Genomic DNA, 19,225 nt, shown 5'->3' with positions numbered 1-19,225 from the left:
ATTTACCCTTTATCTACCACAATATAACTTGGTAAGTAGTTAAAAAAAAGAAGAAATAGTGGAAACTGCAGCCTACTTTGCTCTACATAGTATGCATAGTACTGAAGAGAGAAGTGTAAATATAATTTTCATTAAGAAATGAAGTGTATCCTGGAGACACCATCAAATTAATTTGCAAAAGATACTAAAATGGTGGTATGCTATTTATGGTAGATTTCAGCATCATCCCATAGACTGTGTTATTTTTTTTTTATATCTGATAGGCATTTTATGTCCATATCTGATTTGTTGATGATATTTTACAACTACAAGGAGTTCTAACGCTTTTTATAAACTTTACATGTACTTTTCCCAATGTCCATAAAGCTGGAAAAATATTCACTTAATCATGTTGACTATTATTTGTAATGTATTGGGAATGGTAAGATTTAGAGGCAAAAGTATCTGAGATTAAGCCCTGCAACTAAGAATTGTAAGATTCTGAGAAAGTCTCTTAATCCATCATTGTCATAAAACAAGATTAACAAGTATTATTCACTTTATGAAATTATTGTGAGGACTACAGGAGATAGTTAGGTGGAAAGTACTTTATAAACTATAAATAACTATGTAGTTGGCTCATAGGATTTGTTAAAGCTACAGAATGAGCTGGCAAGAAGGGGATTTTTTAATTTAGTCTGTTTTTATAACACAAAACATTCATACATAGCTAAACAGAGGATAAGTCTATATTCATACTATGTCTAGAGACTCTGACCTTTTCAAGGATCTGGTATTGCACAGCACCATCAGCTATACCAAATAGGAAATCATTCTTCCTTAGAAAGTTGTGAGGAATCTGAAAACAAAAACATATATAGAGAGACAAGTAGAAAAGTGAACTAATGTAGATCAAAAGAGACTTGTGGTGAAATCAGGTTTCTAATCACAGGAAGTCATTAGACTGGGTATCCAGACAGACCTTCCCAAGAACAACAATTTGGTTAGGATTCCAGTTTCTAGGATTTTTCCCTTAGTTTTATGGACTCTAAACACCAATTCTGTTAAAAACAAAACAGACTCTGTGAGTAAAGCTATAGGTCTGTCCACGGCAATGACAAGAAAACTAGGATGCTACTTTATTTATGGTTAAAAAATGCCAATCCTAAAAACTGTTCAATTTAACAATGCATATATGCCGAAATCCATATGGGAAGCAGAAGCATTCTTGGGCAGAGTAGAATGAGTTGAGACAGTGACAAAGCTGTCCTGTAAAATGTTACATAGTATGATCTATATGGATATACATAAAATACATTTTAAAAATATTTTTAAATGTTAGTAATATTTTCATTTTGATTAGCTGTATAGTATCTGCTGAAACAGTTCAGCTCTTTTGTTGTAGTAAGAAAGAAGTCACAGGATGCACAGAAATTAATGGGCATGGTTGTGTTCTGATATTTTAACAAAAGAAAAAAAACAGGCAACAGCTCATATAACTATGAATGCAAAATTCATCAACAAAACACTAGTAAACAAAATTCAGCAACAGGGTCTGAGGACTATTACATACAAGTATCAGGAAAAAAATTATTTCCAGAATGCAAAGATGGTTCACCATATGAAAACACATCAATGCAATGTATGTCATAAATAGAATTCCCCCCCCCCCCAAGACAGGGTTTCTCCATGTAGTTTTGGTGCCTGTCCTGGATCTCGCTCTGTAGACCAGGCTGGCCTCGAACTCACAAAGATCTGCCTGGCTCTGCCTCCTGGGTGCTGAGATTAAAGGAGTATGCACCACTGCCCAGCAGAAAAATGTTTTTAAAAGACAACAACTTGGAAATTTCAATTGATGTTAAAATACATTTAACAAAAATCAATACTTTTATAATAAAACACTCAACAAACCATGAATGTACTTAACACAATAAACATTTTAAATGAAAAACTCATTGTTAATAGTATAAACAATAGGACTGAAAACTTTTTCCTTAAAATAAGGAACAAGACATCTTCCATAAACCATTTCTAGATTACTTTAACCACCTATATAATATTAAATTGCATATGAATGTGATGCAAATAGTTGTTACTTTATACTACTTAGGGAATAGTAAGGGAATATATATCACATCAGTACAGGTGTGGTTTAAGAAAAATTGTAATCTATGGCAAGCTGGCTGCAACAGATATATAGTCCTCATATGTGGAGCCCACAATAAGTGGCTGACTGTGCTGAAGTGCTATCCAGATCAATTAGGTATGAAAAAGTAATTAAAGGCATCCAGACTTGAAAGAAATCTTGAACAAAATTATTGAACAAAATAATCTCTGCAGCTAACAGAGTCTCTTATACAGAAAACCTTAATAAGTGTATACACACACACACACACACATACACACACACACATTGCTAGAGCTAATAAACTAAGCATAGTTGTAGGATATAAATGATGGACAATCTGAAAAGGAGATTAAAATAATATGAAAAAATACATAGGAATTTTTTTAATCAAAGAAAGACTTATATACTAAAAATTATCACACTCCCAAAATATATTAAAGGCAATAAATAAAATCAATCAATAAAAAGGTAACCCATGTTCATAAATTCTAAGACTAGTATTGTTAGAATTATGATACTATCCAAAGGCGTATAGAGTCAAAACGTAATTCCTATCAAAACATCATTTTTTTCCTTTTATAAAAATAGGGAAAACGGTTTTAAAATTTACATGGAAGTGCTAGAGAGATAGTTCAGTAAAGTGATTGTCATACACATATGAAAATCTGAGTTCAAACCCTAGAACCCACATAAAAAGCCAGGTACTGTAATGGCATGTGTCTGTAATCCCAATGCTGAGAAGCCAGAGACTAGAGGATTTCTGAGGCTTGCTAGCCAGACAGTCTACCTCAGTTGTTGAGCTCCAGGTTCAGTGAGAGAACCTGTCTCAAAAAACAAGATGAAAAGCAATTGAGAAAGACACTCATTGTCCACCTCTGGCCTTCACACACACTGGCACAGATATAAACAAACACAGACACCCGTCTCCAAAATGTATATAGTGGAGGAAAGGAGTGAATGATGAATATGCACATATGAAATTCTCAAAGAATAAATATGTATTTATTTTTAATGCACATGAAATCTTAAAGAATCCCAAGCAGTTCAAAGAATATTAAAAAAGAGAAGAACAAGGTTAGAAGTTTAAACTTCCTGATTCCAAAAAGCAGTCATCAGGAAAGCTATAAGCATCAAAACCAGTGTAGTATTAGCATAAAGTCAAACACACAGATACATGGAAGAAAAAAATCTCAGAGATAAACCCCGACATGACTAATAGATTTTTGACAAAACCTTTTAATGGCAAAAAGGCACTCTTTTAAAAACAACAGTGGGGAAACTAGATATCTACATGCCATATAGTGAAACTGAACTTCTCTCTCTCTCTCTCTCTCTCTCTCTCTCTCTCACACACACACACACACACACACACACACACACACACACACGCACACCACTCAAATCATTAAGCATTAAAACTATAAAACTGTTAGGAGAAAACATAAGGGAAAAGTCCTTATTACATTTAACTTGTCAGTGTTTTTTAAATATGACACTGCAAGGACCAAAATGGGGCTGGAAAGATGGCTCAGTGGTTCAGAGCACTTACTACTCTTGCAGAGGACCTGAATTTGGCTCCCAGAACCATATGGTAGCTCACAACCACCTGTAATTCCAGTTCCAGAGAACCTGACACCCTCTTCTGACTTCTGTGGGCACCTCCACACACATGATGCACATACAAACTCATATAGGCACACACACGTACACATAAAAATAAGTAAATATTTTAAGCAAACATAAAATTAATAAAAATGTATTTTTTCATATTAAGTCTTCAAAACCTAGCATGTGGATATGTAATTCATATCCATTTAAATGAGAAGTTTTCATCAGAAAATCATGATCTGTATGTGTTTCAGGATTTTTTGTTTTGTTTTGTTTTTTTGTTTTTTCGAGACAGGGTTTCTCTGTGTAGCTTTGCACCTTTCCTGGAACTGCTCTGTAGCCCAGGCTGGCCTCGAACTCACAGAGATCTGCCTGGCTCTGCCTCCCGAGTGCTGGGATTAAAGGCGTGTGCCACCACCGCCCGGCTATGTTTCAGGTTTTTAAGTTTATAGTTGAAGAAGCATCTCACATACTCAAGTTGTTCAAAACATACTTAAATTTTTCCAAAAACTTAAATGAAGACTAGCTCCTGATTTAAAGTTATATTAAGTTTAAAAAACAGTAGTTCAAGTCACACCCAACTGCACTGCTTATGGGACAAAAGCTTGAAAGGATAAACACTAATAACAGACATCTATTAAGTGCATATCATGTGCCAAACTTTCTCTAAACATTTCACATGTATGAAAATGTTCAACTCTCCCTATTCTATAAGACAAATGCTATTATTTTCACTGGAGTAATGAGGAGGCCATTGCAAAAAGAGGTCTGAAAATTCGTTCAAGTTAACACCTTTAGTTAATGGTGCATTTACACACAAGCAATAGAATCTGGCCAAATTTCTTACCTGTAATGTTTGCTTTTTTGTTGTTGTTGTTGTTGTTGTTTTTTAAAGAAAACTAGAATACTTCATTTTACTTAGCAGAGAATGTAATCTTTTGTATATGCTTTAGTTAGAAGTTCTCAGTATTGACCATTTTATAATCTTAGCTTGATTATATATTAAAGTAAATTTGACTATATCATTCTCTGTTGTAACATACATATATTTCTACTCTTATTTGAAATATTTTGTATATTGATACAAATGTAAATTTATATCTGTCATACTATATTATGTTCTACCTCTGTTTAGGATATTTTGTATATTGATATATATTTAGGATTATTGTCATACTGCAGAACTGCACTATACATTCCTACCTCTGTTAAAGATATTTTATGTATTGTCACAATTTTGAAGTCATCGTCCTTTTACCGTACATTTGCTTACAGACTGTTTACCTTGTTTACATGAAGCCTTAGTCCTTAGGTAATTTAGGTAGATCAGACTTTCAGATTTATAGTCACCTATGCTTGTCATCTCTATAATTGTGCTAGTTAGGTTATCCAGATTTACAGATACATAGGTCGGATGGACAGGTAATCTCCAAACATTTCATGGACCTGGAGAATATGGCATTTAAATAACTTAGAATTCTGTTGACATGAGACACAATTGCTCCTGGCAGTACCAATTTGATCCCGAGAGAATGTTGGGCTTACAGCATACAGGACATCCCACAGCAATTCTCATTTAAAATCTTTCAAAGGCTGCAAGTACCTTCCCACGGTCTACAAAGTACCACGTGATCTGGCCCTGCGCTACCTCTCTTCTACCCATCCCCTAGCTCTCATATTCACTCTAAGCTCTAGCCATAAGCGTCTTCCCTGCATTCCCTGACTATTTCATCCGTCTGTTCACTAACTTGGCTACCTTTTACTTTTCCAGATCTGTCTAAATGTGAGCCCTCAGAGAAACCTCTCATTTCTCATTCAAAAGTTGTCACTCAAACCTCTACTATGTTAGTCTTTAGTTATCTGCATAGTAATTAGCACCATTAAATATTTTCTACATCTATTTATTTGTCTCACCTAACACGGCCTTGTCTTTATTATTTATTCAGCCCTAGCTCTCAACACCTGGAATATGCTTAGCACAGAGGACACAGTATTTATGAATTAAATGAAATTATGCCAATAACTGAGAAAAATAGCGCAATTTTTAAAAAATAGAATAAGAAAGAACACAGTAATCACACTTGAATTCTTAAAATATTTTACTTGGAAGGGTTGTAATTAGAACCCATGAGTAGATTTCTAAGAGAAAAATAAGTAATGAAAACCTCCTAAAATTAAACAAAAATAAGCTGAATAATATCTACCTGCAAATCACTGAAACTTAATAGGATCATTATTTAAAGGTACCTTCATGATGGAAGGAATTGAGTAATACAATCATCATGATTATAATTCACCTTTATAAGAACTTCTGAATAGTTTTCAAAGCTTATTAAGGAAATCTACACGACACAAGGCAAAAAAAAAAAAACCTAACTGATTAAAAGTCATTTAAAAGCCATGCATTGAAATGATGAAAGATTGTAAAAATATATTACACAGCTGCTTAGCACTGGAAATAAGGAAGTGTCACCAAAGAACCAGAAACTTTGAAGAATTTTTGTAATATAAAACACAAACAGATTTTTGGAGAAAACCATTTAGAGCTGAGTGTCTCTAAACAAACACAGAAAAACCAAACCAAACCTGTTTATTACTTGGATACAATAAAAGGTCTAATTTTCCTGAGAGAGAGGATGCAAAGAACTAAGATTTCAAACTCCATGCTAGCACCTCACTCTGCACAGAAGTTCTAGCTGCAGAGTTGGTCATGAGGCTATGAGGTCCAAATTGTACAGTACTGATTTTATTAATCTTTAAAGTTCTTTAAAGGGGGAGAAGATAAAGACTAGAATTTAAAACGCCTCTTCTAAATGTGACGTCCTAAAAAGACCAGCTAAAAGTGCTCTACAGAAAGTACAATCATTTCAGTACACAGGACTCCCCTCCCTAACAAAACAAAACAAAACATCAATGATAAAAACAGGGTTTCTCTGTGTACCATTGGCCATCCTAGAACTTGCTCTGTAGCACAGACTGGCCTTGAACTCAGAGATTTGCCTGCCTCTGCCTCCCAAGTTCTGGGATTAAAGGTGAGCACCACCACCACCCAGCTCCAAAAATATTTTAAGCTGAAAGAACGAGAGAACGCAGCAGAAGCCACTCTCATCTTTCCATCTCCTTCTCTGAGCTGGTCATAACCTGAGAAAGGTTTCCCACTTTCCCTCAACACAAGTCTTAACACTCTCACAGCAAAAGGTTCCTCCTATACCAGAGGTTAAGTGACCAAAGGTAGAGATGCCAGGGCAAATCTGAACAGACTGTCTGGGCCTAGTTGCTGAAGCCTCTAGGTTATGACCATTATACCACACCCCTTTTGTTCAATTTTATTTCTCTCTGATTACTTTACTAAACCTGGCATAAAAATACACAAACTGTTATGTATCATTTCCTTACAAAGGCCCAGATGTCATCATAAAACTTATAGAAGTTAGGCCGGGTGGTGGCGGCGTATGCCTTTAATCCCAGCACTCGGGAGGCAGAGCCAGGCAGATCTCTGTGAGTTCGAGGCCAGCCTGGGCTACAAAGCAGTTCCAGGAAAGGTGCAAAGCTACACAGAGAAACCCTGTCTCAAAAAGCCAAAATAATAATAATAATAATAATAATAATAATAATAATAATAATAAAACTTATAGAAGTTAAATAAATGCTTTTCTCTTGTTACTATGTCTTTCATTATGTGGAGGCTCAGATAACTTAACCAAACTATTTTAATATCAATATTCAGCCTGACCAAGCTAGAGATCAAAATACAAACTTAGATGTAAAACCATGAACTCTTAAATCACCTTCATCGTTTACTTTTTGATGCTTTGGTTGTGAGCCCAACTTTAATGGCTGAGCCATTTCTCCAGCCCTTTTGTCGTTCTTTGTGAAAGCTGTCCAACAAAGTTACTATCTCAGCTATTCTTGGAGAGGCACTTTAAATAATGAGAATAATAAATACATTACAAAACCCAACTATATAAATGTATCAGCCAGTTTTAAAATCTCTTATAATTTTCAGTCATCTGACTCTCATTTGTATTAGTTATTTGTATATTAGTACACATCAAACTTAAAGTTTTGCTTCAGGATACTTCCCCAGCTCATCTCTTTTCTTCCTTCCTCCAAGCTGTTCTAAAAGATTCACAACACTTTGACTCATCTGCTAAAGACTGAACTCAACTTGCTAACTTACAACTTATCCTTTACAATTTAACTGAAAAATCAGTGAAACCTCTCTCTTTCAGCCTTCCTGACTTTTCCCCCTTGGTAAACAATTCCTCTTCTATACTATATTCATATCGGGTTCAAACTTAGAACATTTAAATCATATTATAATTCTCTCTCTTTCTCTTTCTCTCTCTCTCTCTGTCTCTCTGTCACACACACACACAAATGTTAAATTTTTAAAATAAAATTTAAAATACACTACTACTAAGCTAGAAAGCACACAGTACTAAAACAGTATTTGGATTTTGCAAAGTATGTGTTTCAAAGGGAATAAAACAGAAACCTCAAACCTTCTAACTAAGTTGTGCACAACAATGGCAGTTGCCCTGAAGGTCCCTGTTAGCCACTCTTGTACCCCAGCTGGCATCTAGAAGGTCCATTACTTTCATATTACCACTGTGGCAATTTATTAATGTGCTCGATGCAAATAAAATAAATTGAAATGACAGTCCTGGCAACCAATGTTTCTTATCACTAGAGCTTTCTCTCACTAGTAGTACCATGGATAAGTCTTCTTAATGCAAAACAATCTTTATATATGTTAGTACTAAAACACCGTTAGTACTAAAAAGAATAAAACACATACACACATACGCACGCACGCACGCACACACGCACGCACAAACACACACACACACACACACACGTATACACGCACGCACGCACGCATGTGCACTCACACAAAACAATTACAGGTCCTCATGAAAACAGACAAAGGAACCAGGCAGGCCTAGAAGCACATGCCTGTCATCCTAGGACTCAGGAGGCTCAAAGCCCTCTGAACAGACAGCTACTTGGTACCCCCTGCCCTGCACTGATGAACACAGTACCCCAGGTAACAATCCTAGTTGTTTTTCCCAGAGCTGCTATACTCTATAGCAACTATAGAGTATGTCGTGCTACCGAGGCTGACGTCTAAGGTCAAGCTGTTGACAGGCCTGTGTACTTCCTAAAGCCTCAGGTGAAGAGCCTTCCTTGCCTTTCAGCTCCAGCAGCTCTAGGAAACTAATAATGGTCTTTGTACCTAAAATGGAAGGCTGCTCTAACAGTTAAAGATGAGGACTTCATCCTGGAATTAAGTTATGAGAAGGAGTTAGAAGAAGTTTAAGGTACTCAATAGAAAACACCTTGACTTGATGGGACAGGTGGTTAAAAAAATGTGAGCACTAAAGGTATTTCTGGTGGGACCTTGGAAGGAAATAAAGTACAAGTTCATTGGACATCTTTGAGAAATCTGTTATAATAAAGTGGCAGAAAACTTTGAATTGTGTTTAGAAGCTGGGTTTTTCTAGAAAGCAAAAGTGATTAACTAGGATGCTTATTTTATATTACTAATTAAAATGTGAAAGGGCCTTCAGTCATCTTGGTGCTTGAAATGTAGAAAACAAACAGAGGGCTGGGGCCGGCAGAACTCAATGGATCACGCCCCAAGCAGTTGGGCACTATTATGATCTCTTTGTGATGAGGAAGCATGGTCTTGCCCAAGGCCATGACACTCTAAGTGGGACAAGAAGACCCACATGTGGGCCTGGGGCATCAACCCCAGGTTCCAAGAAGAAAACACTCGCCACCTGGCATTTTGCGGCTCCAGGTAGATGGGTATTACTATGGTGAATAAATGTATGGAGTGGTATGGGTATGGGAGGAGAGAGACAGAATGGTTCATGTCCTGTGGGCAGAGGCATATCTGAAGAGGGGAAAGAGTGGGTTGAGGTGGGTGGCTTCATTGCCACCGAGGTGATGTCTGAGCCTGGGCTTCTGCTAGGGCCCATGTCTGCCTATAGGCTCTGATGCAGTCGCATATTGGTAAATTATTAAGGCCACTCCACGTAGTTAAAAGGGAGGTTTATTTTGTGGGGTAACTTACAAGTGAAGGGATAGTTTACAGGGTCTGGGAAAGGTGAGGCGCAGTCCGGCGGTGTTCTCTGGAGAACTCTGCTCGGTCTACCTCCAGTGTCTCCAGTGTCTAAGGTCCAGGAACCAAGAGAGCTGGCACATCCGGATCTCGGGTCTTCAGGGTCCTCTCTTGGCCCCACCTTGTAGGTGTGACAGTTGCCGAAGCCTCAATGGGGGTTGGAACTTCCAGATCAAAGCTGGAATGGCTGGCTACCCACTACAGTCGCGGTCTCTGTTGGTATCAGTGGCTCCTCAATAGGACTGTACAAAGTTGGCCCACTGCTCACTGACTGCAACACTAGGAAGAACTGGTCCCGCTCCTCACTGGCTGAAGCTCTCAGTCGAGAGGATCCTACACCTCTTCTGGGCTGCACAATAGAGCTGACCCTGTTCACAGGGGCATAGGCAAATGGCCCTAAGGGGATGGAATGGGAGAGCAAGTCACACCCCTCTCATATGCCATGTGGTGGCATGGGTGAGGGAAAGAGATTCCATCCTCCCCTTGTCCCTTGCCACTTGCAGCAGGTGGGAGACCTGACCCAACCCCTCATCAGCTGCAGCACTCAGGAGAGCAGGTCCTGTACCTCACCTGGGCAGTACAATAGAGTTCAACCCTCCGGGTGAACCAGCCCCGGAGTTGTGAACATGGGAGACCCTGTCCCTACTACTCATCTGTCTGTGGCATGGACAGCTCTATCCCCACCACCACCCATCAACACCTGAGGCAGGTGGGAGAGTTGGCCCTGAGGTCATAAGAGCAGGAGAGTTGTCTTTGCCTTTCATCAGCTACAGCACTCGGTAAAGTGATCCCTACACTGGGCAACACAGTAGAGCTGGCTCTGAGGATGTAGGTGTAGGAGAATGGACCCTGAGGTCCAAGCAGGAGAACTGGCCACACCCTTTGCTCATAGCTGCAAGGGGTGAACTAGCCAGGGCAATGCTGGAGAGGCCACCCTGGTGGTGAAGGTTGGTGGGCTGACCAACCCTGCAACTACTCAGTCCCAGAACCATGGCTATGTGTTGACCCAAACCCAACACCCACTCCATCTGTGACCAGCTGGAGCATGGGATTGGGGGATGGTCAGTCCTGTAGACCCAGGGCTGCAGGATCTTCACAACACAGGGCAGCAACAGGATGTCCAAGAGGAGTCCCAGTGAGGGCCCAGTATTGATAGTGCAGCAGAGACCAGGGGCCTTGAACCAGATCAATGATTCTTTCCAATAGACGCCTGCATGTAAAAATACATGGATAAAGGGGTTTACTGCATGACTCACTGTGTCACACTATAGCTTCCATGACGAGATTTTCCCTTTTTCGTTCTTTCTCCCCGCCCTTTTCTCTTAAATTTTATTTTGATTTAGTTTGGAGTGGGGCAGGAGATGGGTGGGATCAGGAGGCATGATGTAAAAGATACAAAGAATAAATAAAATCTAAAAAAAACTGAGAAAACAGTAAGCAAAAGGAAACTTGGAAAATTCTGTGTTCACCCAGACAGTGTATTCAAAAAATGAGGCTGGACAATCATTTGTGTGTGATTCAAGCATCTCAGCAAAATCCAGGTACAGGAATACATTACATAGGAAAAATACATGGAAAAATCTCGTCAGATGGCTTGGGTACTTAGTACATGGCATGGGAAGGCTGACAAAGATCTGAGAATTTCACACCAGCAGAATGCCTCCAGACCAGACCAAAGGGACAAAATAGAACACTATAAAGGTATATACATTCTGAAGGCAGTCACAGATGCAGAGGCATAGGGTAATGACATCTTCTTGGGATGAAAGAATAGGGCTATCTTAGCAGCTCAGAAGATACAATTTAACCATAAAGGACTATTCTCATATCTTGGAATCGAATCAAATGTCTCCTGAAGAATTGTGAACTTACTCTAGACCAGTGATATCTTTATCCCCAGGTCCTGGGGATTTATCCCAGTGTCTTGAGTATATACTATGCAGGTGCTCTATCACTGAGCAATATACTCCAGCCCCTAAACCAGTGGCTCTTTTATTCTTACAGAAATGTCTCCCTTTTTTATGGAACTCTTTCTCCTGTGACTGCCCTATCATTTTATCTTGGAAGCAGAAAACTTTCCTTCTAGTCTTCACACAGAGTCAATTCTGTCTCGGGATGGGCCATATCTAGGGGCTTACTCATGCCTGATTCATATAATTAGAAGAGATTTGTAATTTTATTTAGGAAAGATCCTGTCTCAAAAACAAAAACAAAAAAGATGGAGGATGGACAGTTCCTGAGAAATAACACCTGAGGATACATTCTGATCTACACACAGACACATAGCATGAAGAAACTCTACACAAGGTTGAGGGAACATAAATAAGTACAACTATTATGGGCTGTAGATAAGTAAAGTCAACTGACATAACTTCCTTATTCTTCACAGAGGAAAAATTCCATTATGTATAAATGCCACATTTTCTTTATTCATTCCTCTCTTGACAGACACCATTGCCAGTATCTTGAAATGTTTTCTGTACTTTTTCCTCTACCAGTTTCAAAGTTTTAAGGCTTACATTAAGGTCTTTTAACTAATTTGAAGTTGAGAAACAGGGATCTAGTTTCATCCATGTGTGGTTAGTTTTTTGTTTTTTGTTTGTTTGTTTTTTGAGGCAGAGTCTCACTATGTCACCCTGGTTGACCTGAAATTCTCGTCATGCTAAGTGAAATAAGATAGATATAGAAAGACACATATCATATGTTCTCTCTCATATACAGAATCTAGAGTTTTAAGAAGACATGAAAGTAGGAGAACTGTCTGGGCAGAGGGAGGAGACCAGCACAAAGCAGGAAGATATAATGGGGATGGAAATGATCAAAGTACGTGATACACACATATGAAAATGTCAAAACCAATGTATTATTTCCTACAATGAATGTATACTTTTAAACAAGTAGATCTAGCATACAAGTCAGCTGTCCCAATTCTGGATATACACTGGAAAGAAATGTGATTAGTAAGCACAGAGATACTTCCATGTCTATATTCACAATAGCAGACACAGAGAATCAACCTAGGTGTCTATCAGATGAATGGGTAAAGAAAATATGGTATCTGTGCTGGCTAGTTTTTGTCAATTTTACATAAGCTAGAGTCACCTGGGAAGAGGGAACCTCAACTGAGAAATTGGCTCTATTAGATTTGGTCTGCAGGCAAGTCTGGGGTATATTTTCTTGATTAATGGTTAATATGGAGGGCCCAGTCCACTATGGATGATGTTACCCTTGAGCAAGTGGTCTTGAGTTGTGTAAGAAGGCAAGCTAGCCAGTAAGCAGCATTCCTCCATGGTTTCTGTTCTTACCTTCAGGTTCTGCTCTTGAGCTCCTGCCCTTGCTTCCTCAAAGATGGGGCTGTAACCTATAAGCTGAGATAAATAAACCTTTTCCTCCCTAAGTTGCTTTTGATTAGTGTTTTATCACAGTAGAATCAAACCAGGAAAGTGTCTTATTTATCCATCCACCCGTGCGTGCGTGCGTGCATGCGTGCATGCGTGCGTGCGTGCATGTGTGTGAATATAGATACTTTCAAGCAATGAAAAAGAATGATATCTGCAACAAAATAGACAAAACTAGAAGATATTGAGTGAAATAAGGCAAGCACAGAAAGACAAGTACCACATGGTCTCTTTCATCTGTGGGAGGTTAAAAAAGTAAGAGAAAAGGGAAAGATGGTAGTCTTGACTATAGAAGAGTGATTTCTAGAGGGTGAGGAAGGAGATCAGCTAGACAAAAAGAGGGCTGGGCTGGAAATATCACATTGAACACATCAATGTGTAAAATCAATGCATGCTAATAAATAAAGCCAATTATTTTACATTTACATTTCAAAATAAATATATTCAAAACTTTCACTGAATTTAAAAGAAATTGTGCTGATTTAATTTTTACCTCATCTTTCATTTCAATCATTATTCACTCATTCATTCTAGAAATCAAACTCAGGGCCTCACATATACTAAGCAAGTGTTCTACCATTAGGCTATACAGTCCCTATCTTGTTTTAAAATTAAACAAGTGAAATAAAATAACAGTAGGAAAAATAAAGATAAAACATTTCAAAAATTCAAACTAACAGTTCTCAAGAAGTCAGTGTAACAACTAAGTATCAAGGTCAACATAAAAAAAAACCAAAAAAAACAAAAAAAAAAAAAACACCCTACCCACTGGCTCAACAGTAGGATTTGCCCACGCTCAACACATACTTGCTTGGTCATTAATTAAAGCTGCTTTAAGTCAGCTGCAGGTGCGATGGAAATCTGAATTCAGAGTTGGAGGATTTGGAGAATGGGTTCTTGAACAAGAAAGAAACAAGAGAGAGGCAGAAGCAGACAGATCTCAGTGAGTTCAAGGGCAGCCTGGTCTACAAAGTGAATTCCAGGACAGCCAGAGCTGTTAAACTGAGAAACTCTGTCTCAAAAACCAAACCAAATCAAACAAACAAACAAAAAAAGAATTTAGTATCAAGAAAGAAACAAGATAATTTCTAGCTCTATAGATATTTGTTTAGCAACAGTTTTCTACAGCAAGAGGACCTCTGGGGTCATTCAATAATATTTACAGAATATACCCTGAAAGATAGATTTCTATAAATGGTTTTCATTATATAATCATAACTGCTGATGAAAATACTTTAGTAGAACTACAAACTCTTTTGAGATTTCTCAAAGAGCTTTATTATTTGATGTGTTTGTGTGTGCTCAGGTGTGTGTACATGCATGTGTGTGCACATGTGAATTGGGATGTGTACCTGTAGGTGCACAAGCCAAAGGTAAATGTCAAAAACCTTACTCTATGGCTCTCCACTTTATTCTTTCACACAGGTCTCTCACTGAACCTGGAACTCATTGGTTGGGCTAGACTGGCTGACTGGGTAAGCCCCTGGCCTCTATCTCTACCTCCCAGGACTGGTATTATAGGTGTGTATCATCATGCCCAACTCTTCTTATGGGTGCTGTGGATCTGAACTCAGGTCCTTGTGCTTAAACAGCAAGCATTTTACCTACTGAGTCATCTCCCTAGTCCCTGGAAAGGTTTTTATTTTTTTAAAGTAATTATAGGTCTTCTAGGTTTATCTCATACTTCTTATATGGCCAAAGTCATAACTAGTCAACCGATGGTGATATACAAAGGTAATAAGTATTAATACTTTTTTTTTTAAAGCACCACACAACTCACATAAAAATCTGTAATCTATACATGAAATCATTTTTGTTCACAAAGCCAATGTGGGGACATATTCACAATCCTGCCAAAAATGGCACTGTGTTCTCAATTAAGAAGCAATAATATATGGTAAGATTTTTTTACATTTGTCTGAATGCTTTCTGTTGACCTGTACTTGGCATATTTTTGACAGCTACATGTATGACATGAATGTGAGAAAATTTATATGATATCCAGTTAACATATACTCTGGCACATAACTCTATCTATAGATTGAAGTTTGGCAGACCCATAAAATGAGTCAACCACTTGGCATATTATTTATGAAGAAATATGTTTTAATTAAATCTCAAATAAATAGCATCTAATCCTTTATTTGAACAGTTTTAGATTTATGGGAAACTGTACAGGTAGTTCAACATGTACTTTGCACTCAGTTTCCAAGTTTTTAATATCTTGTCTGCATATCTGTTACAATTAATAAACTAATGGCAATACTCTATTAATTATAAAGCTAATACTTGAGTCACACTTCCTTAGTTTTTGCCTAACACACTCTTTTTGTTCCAAGATGACATCCAGGTGATTACAATACATTTAGTTGCTACATATTCTTAAGCTTGTCTTTCCTCGATAGTGTCTCAGACTTCCCTTGTTTGATCATGTACACATTTTTTAGGAGTGCTGAACAGCTACTTTTCAGACTGGACTTCAGCTAGGATTTGTTTGATGCCCTTGTCATGAGGAGACTAGGGTTATAGGCTTGGTAAGGAAGAACACTGAAGTGAAATTCCTCTCCATTGAATAAAAAACTTGAGACAGATAAAGGAAATAGACCTCTCTCTGGAGCACCAGGCAAGTTATTAAGCACTGTTAAAGCACTGTTGAAACTGGTTAAAGCTGGGAACTAAAGAGATGGCTTAGTCTATAAAGTGATTACTGTACAAGCAGGAGTTCCTGAGTTTGATCCCTACCATTCACATAAAAGCTTAGTGTGGTACTATGTACCTGTACTCCTAGTACTGGGAAGGCAAAGAGGGGAGACTCCTTAAAGCTTGCTACCTAGCCAGTCTAGCCAAATCTGTGAGTTTCAGGTTCAGTGAGAGACTGTCTCCAAAAATAAGGTGGAAGGCCAATTGAAGAACACACACACACAAATTAATCTCTGGCCTATACACATGCACACACCTTCCAATACATATACACGAACAGGTATACAAATAAAATTTCGGCTAAAGTCATCATTAGTGTTAAGTAAGTTCTTTAAGATTTTATTGCAGCGGCTAGAGAGATGGTTCAGTGGTTAAGAATACTGATTGCTTTTCCAGAGGACCGGAGTTCAATTCCCAGCATCCACATAGCAGCTTAAAATGGCTGCAACTCTAGTTCCAGGTGATCCAAAGCCACCTTCTGGCATCTGCAGGCACCAAACACACACGAATCACACATACATGCAAGCAAAGCTCCTATACACATAAAATATGTTTTAAAAAAGATCTTATTGTAAGCATCTCTGATGCTCACTTTGCTGTAAATGAACAAAGTTATTAAAAGATGTGGCAATTTGACCCTATAATTGAACTTGCCTTGCTTCCCTGGCTGCTGAAAAGGGGCTCGAACGGCCAGAACACTCTTAAAGGAACTCTAGCTGTTCCCAATACTCCATGGACACTTTGGGAAAAAAAACTGCACAAAGACTGTAGCTGATTGCTCTGGCTCCTGCAGGTGCAGCCTTAGCCAGGACTATTTTAGTTTGTATCTGTCCTTTTGCTATTACAAGCCTCAGTGAACTCCAGATGACCCCGTAACCATTTCCAACAAAGGCAGAAGAGGGAGCATTTTTCTTGGTGGGACTACTGTGACAGGTGATGAAAAGACAGTGCTGCAATTGGTGTAAAACAAACCTTCATCTGAATGCCAGATTTGCTAGGATGGGTGCAAACACCTATTCTCTGGTTTATGAGCAAGGAGTTTGGTTACTTGGTAAATTGGCTGGGAGACAATTATTCTGCCATTGCAAAAATTAGGTGCAATTAAAACTTCTTGGGTGGCCTTTTCTTGTCTACTTTTAGTGGTGGGGGTGAGCTAGTAACAGAAAGAAAGAAGTAGCAAAGTGCAGGCACAGTAACAGCAAGGCAGCAGAAAGGGAGTGGCAGAGCACAGCCAGGACTCTGAAGGCAGAGCAGATCAGCCGTCTGTATAGAGACAGGACCACAAGACCGGTGGTCAAGTGCAGCAGAAGCAGCAATGACAACAAAAGCAGCAGAAAAGCAGTGGCAGCCACCTCCTCAACAGCAGCAACTGGGAAAGGGGCCACAGTGACAAGAGGCCATCCAGGGCAGGAACAAGGAGAATGGTGGAAGTAGAAAGAGGACAGATTTGAAGCTGACAAAGAACAGAGGGTCATAAGGAGTTCTTGAGCTGACAAGCCCTTAGGAACAAGCCAGAGGTCTCAGACATCCCAGGCCAGGATCTCTAACACCGACAACTGCTAAGGACAAGGATCTCAACTTCCTAGGCCTACACGAGAGCTGGAACATTGTAGAGCTAAGGGGCTGGTTTCCTGAAGCTTGCAGGAAAGCAGTAACACTAGAAGGTACTGTCTGCTGCTTCTTCTCCACCTGTCTACTGTCATACCCTCTGCTGCCAAATGCCAAAAGATTCCAAAGCTGCCAAAAACTAGCACTTGAGCTTTGCTTTGCCTAACCATGATTTTTATTCTAGTAGAACAAAAGGATCCCAGTCAGTTAATTGGTAACAAAGTCACCCAAGAAAGAAACCATCTAACCCTCCTTTGTATCATTAGGAAACAGTTTGTAAATGACTGGTTGAGATGGAGAAGTGGGTGCAGACTGAAGGCTGAAAGGGTACAGAAATTTTGGAACTTACTAAAACATGAGCACTGACTCTTTTAAAAAGGAACAAATCATACATTTTCTCAAATTCAAAATCAACCTCAAGCTGAGGAAATGACTCAATTGGTATACTGCTTTCCATGAAGCAAGTTCTAATTCCTAGAACCCACATTTAAAAAATAAAAAGAGCTAGACATGGTAATGTGAACTTAGAACAGCACTGGAAAGCAAAAACAGGAGAATCCATAGGTTTGCCAGCCAGCAGGCCACTCAGCTTAGCCTAACAGGCGAGTCCCAGACCACTGAAAGACCCTGTCTCAGAAATAAGATAGACGTATTGCTGAGGTTTGCCTCTCGCCTCCACATGCATGCATACTGTCTTGCATGGGCACCACCACACAAAGACTCTTGATTGACTCACTGAATCATTTCATTCTTCTCTTTAGATGTTAATCAATTTTCTGCCATTCTAACAAATACCTGAGACAATCTACTAATGAAGAGAAAATATTTATTTTGGAGAATTATTTAGAGAATTCAACCCATATTCAATTGGCCCTGTCATTCTGGGCCTGTGGCAAAGCAAATCAGGATGGTCACAGTGCAAAGCTGTCCACTACATGGCAGGAAGCAAGAAAAACATGGGAGGAGATACCGAGATCCCATCATTGCTTTTGAGGGCATGCCCCCAATAGCCCAGGGACCTCCCAGTCGGCCTATATTTTAAGGTTCTAGTAGCTTCCAAAAGCATCAATCTGGGGACTAAGTCTTTAACAAATGGGCCTTTTGGAAGGATATTTAAGACCCAAACTATAGCATCAGGATTGTAGTTTGCCTATACTGATTGATGAAATAATATATACTCAATAAACATATATGTGCTAACTCTCACAAATGGACTGATAAAGTCCTAAACTTATAGAACACTGCTAGAGGTAGTGTACATGGTAAATGGAAAAGGCAATGGGGTAAAGTCAGGCTGGCCTGTGTTTGAAACTGTGTCCTACTCATACATTTCTTAATTGTGACCAAATATCTGAGTCTCTGGGTCTTTTTGTTGTTGCTGCTGTTGTTGTTTTTACATATAAATAGAACTAATGACACTTATATGCAGTTAGTGAAAATGTTTTCATGTATCTGGAAGATACTCAAGAAAAGTTATTCTCCTTCTTAGTATAACACCTTATGTGGAATTCTAGAATAAGACAAGACATTCTAGAATAAGACAAGATATATGTACAACAAACACACAGAGAGAAGATCTGGTTGCCACTTTAATACATTGGATAAACTCTGAAAAAATTTCCCAAGACTTTTTTCTCATATAACTAATTCATGCCCAATAATACAGCTGCCAAT

General features: G+C 38.7%; 1 protein-coding gene across 8 annotated transcripts in view; it reads right to left on the bottom strand.

The window, feature by feature from the left end:
- Scmh1 (Scm polycomb group protein homolog 1) overlaps nucleotides 1–19,225 on the bottom strand; it is a 167,104-nt gene that overhangs the window by 135,206 nt on the left and 12,673 nt on the right. For 5 of the 8 annotated variants that reach the window (XM_076564961.1, XM_076564960.1, XM_076564956.1 and 2 more), the window contains exon 2: nucleotides 758–838. The exons of the other annotated variants lie outside the window; for them this stretch is intronic. The gene's annotated coding sequence lies outside the window, so the exon portion shown is untranslated. The remainder of the gene's footprint in view (nucleotides 1–757; nucleotides 839–19,225) is intronic. 8 annotated transcript variants of the gene reach the window in all.

The sequence above is a fragment of the Peromyscus maniculatus genome, chromosome 2 (genome assembly GCF_049852395.1).
Source record: "Peromyscus maniculatus bairdii isolate BWxNUB_F1_BW_parent chromosome 2, HU_Pman_BW_mat_3.1, whole genome shotgun sequence".
Taxonomy (NCBI): Eukaryota; Metazoa; Chordata; class Mammalia; order Rodentia; family Cricetidae; genus Peromyscus; species Peromyscus maniculatus.
This window is presented reverse-complemented; position numbering and strand designations above follow the sequence as displayed.